The sequence below is a fragment of the Silurus meridionalis genome, chromosome 29 (assembly GCF_014805685.1).
Source record: "Silurus meridionalis isolate SWU-2019-XX chromosome 29, ASM1480568v1, whole genome shotgun sequence".
NCBI lineage: Eukaryota > Metazoa > Chordata > Actinopteri > Siluriformes > Siluridae > Silurus > Silurus meridionalis.
In genome coordinates, this window is record NC_060912.1 from 1,637,985 (window position 1) to 1,647,664 (window position 9,680).

Consider the following 9,680-nt stretch of genomic DNA (forward strand, 5'->3'; position numbering starts at 1 on the left):
TTCACCGTGCTGGGAGACGCCGTGACTTTCAGGAATGTGTGTGTTTTCTATAACTGGGAATCAGTCGTGTGTGAGGGCGGAGGATCAGGATTACGATGATGGTGATGATGACGATGATGCGCCAGAGGAGGAAGACAATTATGACGATGATGAGGAGGTGGAGGAAGATGATAATGATGATACAGTAGAGAAGGAAGATGATGGTGGTGATGAAGAGGAGAAGATTAAGGAAAAGGATGATGATTTAGATGATGAGGAACATGATCAGGATGATATGAAGATGTCAATGGATGATGATGATATGAGGATGCAGATGAGGAGGAGTAGTTGGAGGAAGATAGTGATGGTTAGAAAGAATCGAAAATTGTAGAATAAACCTTATTGATAAGTACTAATTGCATTTACAATTAGTTATAACAATGTGTGTGTGTGTGTGTGTGTGTGTGTGTGTGTGTGTGTGTGTGTGTGTTTATGTGTTTATGAATGTGCATATGTTTTTGCCCCCCTTTTCACCAGGGTGTATTTATTCTTTAATTTACTCCTTCAGCCAATGTGCAGTTATGGTAAGCATGAACCTACATGATCAGGCTGCCCTGAGTAGGAACTCTTTATTATCTCTTGTGGTTGAGATTTTAGCAACATCTTTATCTCATTCCCCCGGCTGAGAGAAAAATCCTGAAGTCTGAGACGAATATTTTTTTGTGCACTGGCCGATATTTCGGTGCTTTTTTTCCGTGAGACCCCACGGCGCAGACGTTTATATAGCTGTCGCGTCACAGGCAGAATCAAATGATACGATATCTCGTCACCTGTTTGCTCAGGGGGAAGCTTCGGATCGTCAGGCTGCAAATCCAAATGGAAATAAATAAACAAATTAGAGAGCGACTGAAAATTCCCCTGATGTAGAAATATCTCTTTCCCACAAATGATGCATTGTTTTTGTGAAGAGACTCGACGCTAACAGCGAACCCGAATCGTGTTTGATGAACTCAAGCCGGTTCAATCCCCATCACTTGAGCGTGCACGAGCATGACGCTTCACTCCGAGGCCGGAGGATGAGAGGAATTTCAGCTGAACCAACTGGAGATGCATCTCATCCCTGCGAATATATGACCCACGAGAGGTCGTAAATCAGCAGGGCTCGGCCGTACACGTCTCCGAAGCGTGAAGGAGCAAGTGAATAAGTTGACAACCGGAGGACTGACAGGACACACCTGAGCACCTGTGGATGATTAATATCAGCATCCAGACGTGCCGGCGTTAAGTACCCGGAGTCCCCGTGCAATTTATAGCTTCCACTGTACTCTTCTTTTACCTCCTCCTCAACCTTCTCCTCCTCCTCCTTCATTCCCTGACATCACCCCCACCATGGTCTTCCCCAGCTGTTCAACACCTGGATGTGAGCCCAGGACAGAGAAGGTGCTATTCATCTCTCCTAGGACAAAAAAAACATCACTGCACCCTCCAGGTGCTCTCTAAAGAGGTAGGAGAAGAAGGTGAACATTAACATTCTGTAACATGCACATGTTATAGAATGCTCAGTGGTTAAGGCATTGGACTTTGGAATCAGAAGGTCACAGGTTCAAATTTCACCACCACCAAGCGGCCACTGATGGGCCCTTGAGCAAGGCCCTTAATACTTCCCTGCTCAGATGTAAATTGCTCTGGATAACGGCGTCTACATAAATGGAAAAAGAAATCAATATCAGTTGATTAAAAAGAAATATATATATGCAGCTGTTTCCAACAAATACATTTGTATTATTTATATTATTTTATTTTTATTATTATATTTATTCCGCTTATTTAAAGAAAAGTATATGAGTTGAAAAAAATGTATTAAGAATGATATAAGCTGGAAGATAGATAGATAGATAGATAGATAGATAGATAGATAGATAGATAGATAGATAGATAGATAGATAGATAGATAGATAGATAGATAGATAGATAGATAGATAACATGACAGACAGACAGACAGACAGACAGACAGACAGACAGACAGATAGATAGATAGATAGATAGATAGATAGATAGATAGATAGATAGATAGATAGATAGATAGATAGATAGATAGACAACATGACAGACAGACAGATAGATAGATAGATAGATAGATAGATAGATAGATAGATAGATAGATAGATAGATAGATAGATAGATGATAGATAGATAGATAGATAGATAGATAGATAACATGACAGACAGATAGATGATAGATAGATAGATAGATAGATAGATAGATAGATAGATAGATAGATAGATAGATAGATAGATAGATAGACAGCATGACAGACAGACAGATAGATAGATAGATAGATAGATAGATAGATAGATAGATAGATAGATAGATAGATAGATAGATAGATAGATAGACAACATGACAGACAGATAGATAGATAGATAGATAGATAGATAGATAGATAGATAGATAGATAGATAGATAGATAGATAGATAGATAGATAGATAGATAGATAGATAGATTTTAAGAAACTGGGTCACAAACAAAAATGTTTCTGTATAATGATATGGAAAATATTTATCGTATCAAATCATTTGTGCTGTGAGCTTTCATATATCTGATCACACGTTTGAAAATCTAATTTTCACGTGACAATGCCGTGTCCCCACAAATTCCCAGTCCCTGTGCATGCTTCGAATATGTACCAGGTGATGTTCTGGATACTGAATTGCATCTGGCAAGCTTTCAAAAAAAAAAAGAAAAATACATACATGCATACATACATATATACATCCATAACCACATAGTGCACCTCTGAATCAGGTCTGTATTTATATATATCATGTTTGGAACACTAATGTATTTGTATTCGTTTTCTATTCCTGCTCCGTGTAATAGTGCTTTCATGCTGTCACTCACCGTGACTTCAATGTGTGTGTTGTACTTCTATGGCTTTCGTGGGGGGAATAAATTGCCTATATTATTCACACATGAGATATCAGATGCATATTTAATAAGAGTAATACTACCTGAAATAGGAAGCTATAGAGAATATTCCCTGACATGCAAACTCGCCATCTCTCTCTCCCTTTCTTTCTTTCTTTCTTCCTTTTTATTATTATTATGTTTCAGATTTAAAACGCAGCCCTATCTTCTCAGCAGGATTGCACTCAGCTCTGCCAGATGCTTCAAAATCACACTGAAATATGAATCTGAGCTTTGGTACTCCCAAAGCATATTATCAAAAGAACCCTGCAGGTTTGCCTGGAGTAAGATGAGGAACGCTTGTCATAGTTCCCATGTTATCTGCCAATTCACGCCCAAACCCGAACCTGCGATAGCCATCTAACACTCGAGGAGACAGTCGGATACACCGTAGTGTTCTATCTGCATCCTCATGCTGCTGGTTGGATTAAATATCGACCTTCAGGGGTTTTTGTGTGTGTGTGTGTTGGGGGTGTTTTTGTCTCATGCTGAGTAAAAGGCAGGAATTATGAGAACCATGCTGACAGTTAGACCCTGAAATGAATCGGTTTCTGAAATTAATTCAAACCAGTTCATTTTCCATCAAACTGAACCTAAAAGTGAACCTGAACATTCCTTCATCCCATCATTCAAACACTCCATGAGTAAAAGTATTAGGACACCTGGCTGCGCACAAAGCCGGCTGGTCCGTGTGGTCCGATCAAATAGACATGTTAGACATGTTAAAGCACACCCTGGAACAAAAATGGTTAAGGGCCTTGCTCAAGGGCCCTAAGATTGGCAGCTTGGCAATACCAGGGCTTGAACCCCTGACATTCTTAACAGTAACCTGAAGCCTTAAACACTGAGCTACCACTTCCCCAGTGAGATCAATATTGTCTAAAAAGGCAGAAAATACAGTTTCGGCTGATTTCAGCCACCGTATCATTCCATATTTTTTCCAGGTTGCCACAAATAGGTAAATTTTTCACTAAATAAAGGAAGGAAAAACTAAGAAAAGCACGAATATGTAAAAATTGATCTGAGTCCCAGATTTGAGTGAACGATGCTTCATGTAGAGATACGCAGGAACCTACATTTGGCTACATGAACCTGATGTTAGTGGTTTAGTCTTAATTGCAAGATTATTTCAATGTGCGTTGATTTTTAAACAATTTATAGAACAACATATAGTCATCAATGGAGGATGCACGAAGTATCACGTTTTTAGAAACGATAAATTCTACGTTGTCTTGCGTTGCCTCTACATTGTTTTTTCCTCCCAGGAATCTCCGTTATTATGCACTTGTTCAGACGAGCTCCCGAAACACAGCCTAGGGAAAAACACCCATGATGCTCTTCATTATCTGTTTTTTTTTTTGTTGTTGTTTGTTTGGATTTCCACACTGGACTAAGCAGCTGAAATTAGTGGGTGGGTCGAGGTGGTTGACTCAAACCAGGTGCTCCAATTAGGCTGGATGAGCTCCAGCACAGAAAAAAAAAAAAGAAAAACACGTCGCCCTCCAATCACAGCTGCCTGGATATGCTTCCCATCAACACATCTGCTGGAGTGGACTCGCATCCCCATATGGTGCTCAATGATCTAAGTGCATTCAATACACACTTGAGATTCAATCAAGAAAATAGCAAAAACATCAGGAAGAATAGAAATTTTGCCAGCAAGGCAAAAAAAAAGAAGCTGTGAAAGATATTAAAGCCATCAGCTGTTTTTGTGTTTTTAATAAGGACATTAAATACTGTATTTACTCACATATAATATCCACATTTAGTTCAGATTTGCTCTTATAATAACCTCCATTCTTCTGGAAAGATGTTCTACTAGATTTTGGAGTGTGAAGATATTTACTCATTCAGCCAGGTAGAAAAGTCAGGTATTGACTTATAACAGGAGATCTTCCACTCCAACCCATGGAAAGCATATCTTCATGGAGATGGCTTGTGGATGCCTTGTCATACTTGCACATGCCATACTTCATGCTCCCACATCCAAAGACCTGTACAATTTTGTGCTTCCGAATTTGTGGAAAGAACCACATATGGCTGGAAAAACCAAATATGCTTATACAGCACAATTCAGGATCTTTTGCTATTTTGTTTATTTGGTATGTTTCATTCAATTGTTCGGTATTTCTTTTTACCTAAATCATGCAGATGATTGAGTGACCTTGATCTCCACCAGGACACTCCAAAAAATCTAGTGGAACATTTTCCCAGAAGAGTAGAGCTTATTAGAAGAGCAAATAGGAGCTAAATTTGGACTGGGGAAAAGCACATGTTGTACCAATCTTATAATCAGGTGTCCACAAACTTTCTTTCTATTCACTTCGTATCGAACACTTCATCTAGAAATCATCAAACATACTGAGGTTTCTAGTTATTGCACAATAAACCGCCAAGCTGCTCCTGAGGTACCAGTGACTAGCATTCCTTCATTTGGAAACTATTCCATGCAGCTTAGGATGGTTCCAGTTGAACAGCCTAAATATCAATGAAGTTACTGAGCAGCACAGAAACTATGAAGATGGATTTGGACTGGAATTAATATCAAGAGGCGGCTACAATGGTTCAGGACCACAGGATGCCTGAACAGCGCCCATACCTAAACAGTAGATCTCAATAAAGATGGAACTTAATCTGGTTCCTCTCAAGGTTTCTTCCTCATGAAGTCTCAGGGAGGTTTTCCTTACCACAATCACCACTGGTTCTCTCATTAGGGATAAACTTTGATTAATAAGGAATTAGGCACTACATTTATACACTGCAAGAACATACTTATTTCTGTAAAGAAAAAAATTAAAAATAAAACTGTATTGAATAAATATTAAATTGATTTCAAGTATGAAGAAACCCAGAGCTTTGTCTCTGAACCAACAGGAAAATACCCATAACAAGAAAAAGCTCATGGACTTTGAGGTGAAGACTCATCATTATTCTTATTACCAGAGTGTATGAAACACACACACACACACACACACACACACACACACACACACACACACACACACACACACACACACACACACACAAACAAACACAAAGACCTAAAATGCATTTTAGCAGTTTGGGGTCATACCTCATTATTACAGGAAAAAAAACCTCAGTGTTGTTTGGAGGAAGGAAACACAGGAGAAGAAGAAACTTCAAAGAACAAACATGCTTTAATCTTGTGGAAAGTTTTCCACCTTGAAAATTACCAGGGGTTTTTTGTGTTCTTTTTATTTTTCAGGATTTTACCTTTCAAACCAGGATAGGAAGCATAATGATTTTGCGGCAGACAAAAACAATAAAAAGACAATGAATTCTTTGATGTACTTTGAAAAAAATAAAAAGATAGAAAATTACCAGTTCCTGAATAAATTGTTATATATATATATATTATTTTGTCTTTTTTTTTCTTTTTTACATTAGAGATACTTAGATGAGCACAAACCGAAAAGAAACCGGAAAATAGAAATGGCCATAACTGCCATCTTTGCATGTTTATTGCAAGCCTATTATGTTTGATAGGGTCACATGGTCTGTAGGGAGCATGCTCAGTGAGGAAAGCAGCTGGCACCATTACAGTCCAGGTAGCAACATCTGGACCTGTGTTTTTTTTTGTTTTTTTTCTAGAGCACGCAGCGCCTGTGGCATTTTGCCTCGGCTGGCTCAACATCTGGCTCGTAGAGAGGGGGATGAAGAACGTCCTTGAGGAGCGTGTCCATTATTGTGGTTAATCTCTTTTTCACAAAAAGAAAAAAAAGTTGAGGTTTTCAGGGTCTACACCTACATGGATTAACTTATAAAAACGATAAAGAACAATCTCTCTGAATGAATTCATTAGTTTTGAAAACCCAAGCCGACATACTCATGTATGTCTAAAATTATTGGGACACCAGAACTTTCCACCCACAAGTGCATCTTCTCCAAACTGTTCCTACAAAGTTGGAGGTACACTGTAGCATGAAACTTTCTTTTCACTTGAACTACTTGAAACCTGTTCCAGCATGAAAGTGCTTCTGTGCACAAAGTCAGCTCCATGAAGATATGCTTTCCATGGGTTGGAAGTTGTGGAAGATCTCCTTCCATAGAGCTCTGACTTCAACCCTTTTTGGATGAATGTAAATGCTGAGTGCACACAAAGCCTCCTGACCTTCTAACACACATCAGTACCTGACTTTACTAACTGGCTAAATGAGCAAAAATCTACAATAAATCTAGTGGAACATCTGTCTAGAAGACTGTAGACTACTAAAAGAGCAAATCGGGAATAAATGTGGAATGGTATGTTAAAAAAGCACATAATCTCATAGTGTCTGCTTTATACACATGCAGCCATTCATTTCTTCAGAATCTTGGGACCTTTTTTGTATAGAAATATACTAAGGAAAAGAAAAACCAAAAAATATATAGTACAGTAGGACGTTTATCTCAGCTTTGAGTAGTTGAAGGCATTTGAGTCATTCTGACTTTGAGCTCCGATGCACGGAGGCACAGTGCCTTCTATAGGCGAAAGGAAAAGAGTGAGAAACAAAATTTAAAAAAAATATTAAAAAAGGCAGAGGGAAAAAGGGGATTGATTGTGCAGCCATCACGCTGACAATGCCATAGAGCCGTGCCAGCAGCTCGGCAGGAGATACTTCATTCAGCATAAGATGCAAGACAATAGATTGGCCTGATTGGAGAGTGCTCGTCTCACTTCAACAGGGCTGCTCTGTGTGATACCGAGTGGCTGTTTTTCTCCCTCTCAGACACACAGCCTTTAATCCGGCAATCAATGACACTCATTTGAATATACCCACTCCACACGGACGCAACTCGTGGAACCAAAGTTCTAGTGCAGGCACTCAGCAAGGTCTCGTTTCTGTTCGTGTCGGGAAACAAGAACTCGCTAGTTTGTTATTCAAATGTATTTTATATATTAATGCTGCAAATTTGAACTACTTCCTGTCACTATGACTTACATTATAGGAGCTATAAACATACATTCTCTTACCAGCCTCTGGTTCCTGTTTCTCTTCAAGTTCTTTTTGAAGCTTAAACTCGTGCAAAGAAAATGGAAACTTTTTCCAAAGAAATAAATGATAAAATTGTACAGGAAACATCACCATACTGTAAATGTTTTTCACTGTTTGTTGATATGACAGAATACACACATTCATATAAATACAGAATTATTGTCAGAGATACAGAAAATGAAACAACACCTTCTCGAACAATCAGGAATCAGGAATAATAAGACACTGAGCTTTAAGCATAATGAATATATTTTTTTCCCATAACCTGTTTGCACCAAATGCTGCAAAAATGCTTCCAAACATTACGAAATATTGAAAGAAATAAAAGCTGTACAAGTTCTTTTAAACATTCTTTTGAATGTTTTTCAACACCACTTCACTGCTCCTCTCCATTCACTGCCTTCCTGCAGCTGGACAAACTGATCCCACCATCGCTCAAGCTACAATAAAAACATGCTTCCAAACCCTTCTCTGTTCTAGAACCTAGGTGGTGCAATGACCTTCTACTTGTTGTCCTCTTGATGTCTTCAAACAACATCTAAAGATCTACAGAGCCTGTGGAAACAATTATGGTTTTTGAGAGCCACACACATTGTTTCTATGCAACAAGACTCCCTTTGACCAAACATTTCCATTGAAAATTCATCCCTTAGCATTAAGAGCAGCTTTACACACTTTCAGCACCCGGACAGTTCTCCAAACGTTCAGCTGAAATACTTCGCCATGCCTCGTGTAAAACGTTGGCAAAAATGTTCTTTACTAGTTATTTCTTTACGATCCAGTTCATCCCAGAGCAGTTCAAAAGATTTAGGTGCAGTGACTGGGCAAGACATTTCATGAGAGATAACAATCCAAAGACTCTCTACATAATGCTTGATTATTGCTGTGGTTTATCATGAAGTAGGTTCCAATGAGACATAGTCTAGATGGAGTTTCATGGTGTAATGGTAAATTTTGGACCATGTTGGGTCAGGATTCCTTTCACTTTCCCAGAATAAGTCTCCAACATTCGTTGCTCCAAAACAACCCCAAACCATTAAGCTTCCACCTCCATGTTTGACTGGAGGGTCCAAATAACTTTTTTCCACTAATTCACTCTCTAATTCTTGTGTATAAATTTACCAAATCCTAACAGATCATCCATCGTTGCCACACACACACACCACACACACACATTGCTTTCTATACAACTCTTAAAGAATCCAATCCGGTATGACTGTGACCCACTCCCCGAACGTCCTCGAGCACTTTCCTAATGGCTGCCATTAGCATTCGTTTGTCATTTGTGTGAATTATGGATCTAAAACCTCATTTTTTTTCTTTTCTCAAGCGTCCTCTCACCGAAAGCACCACGGAGCTGATAGGAGCTTAAATAGTCGAAGAGGTGTAACGAACGCCGCACTCAGAAAGATCGCCCTGAGCAGGAACCGGTGGCGACGTCACGACGGCCAAATCGAACTCTGGAAAATGAAATTCTGGTGCATTTTCACGAGTCAGAAAGACCACAAGGCTACGATCGTGTTCGCTAGTCGTAACGGTGCAGACCTCCTGATTAAACATGAGGCGTAGTGCCGTGGTTCTTTTGTGTGCACCTCTGCCGGCGATTCCTTTACTGCCATTAAAGTCAATCAAAGCACCAATTCTTTATTCAGAAGATGGGATCGATAGCAGCTGGTGTTTTTGTAATATTCCCCGAAACACTGATGCATGAACAGAGTGTGTGCTGAGGATGTT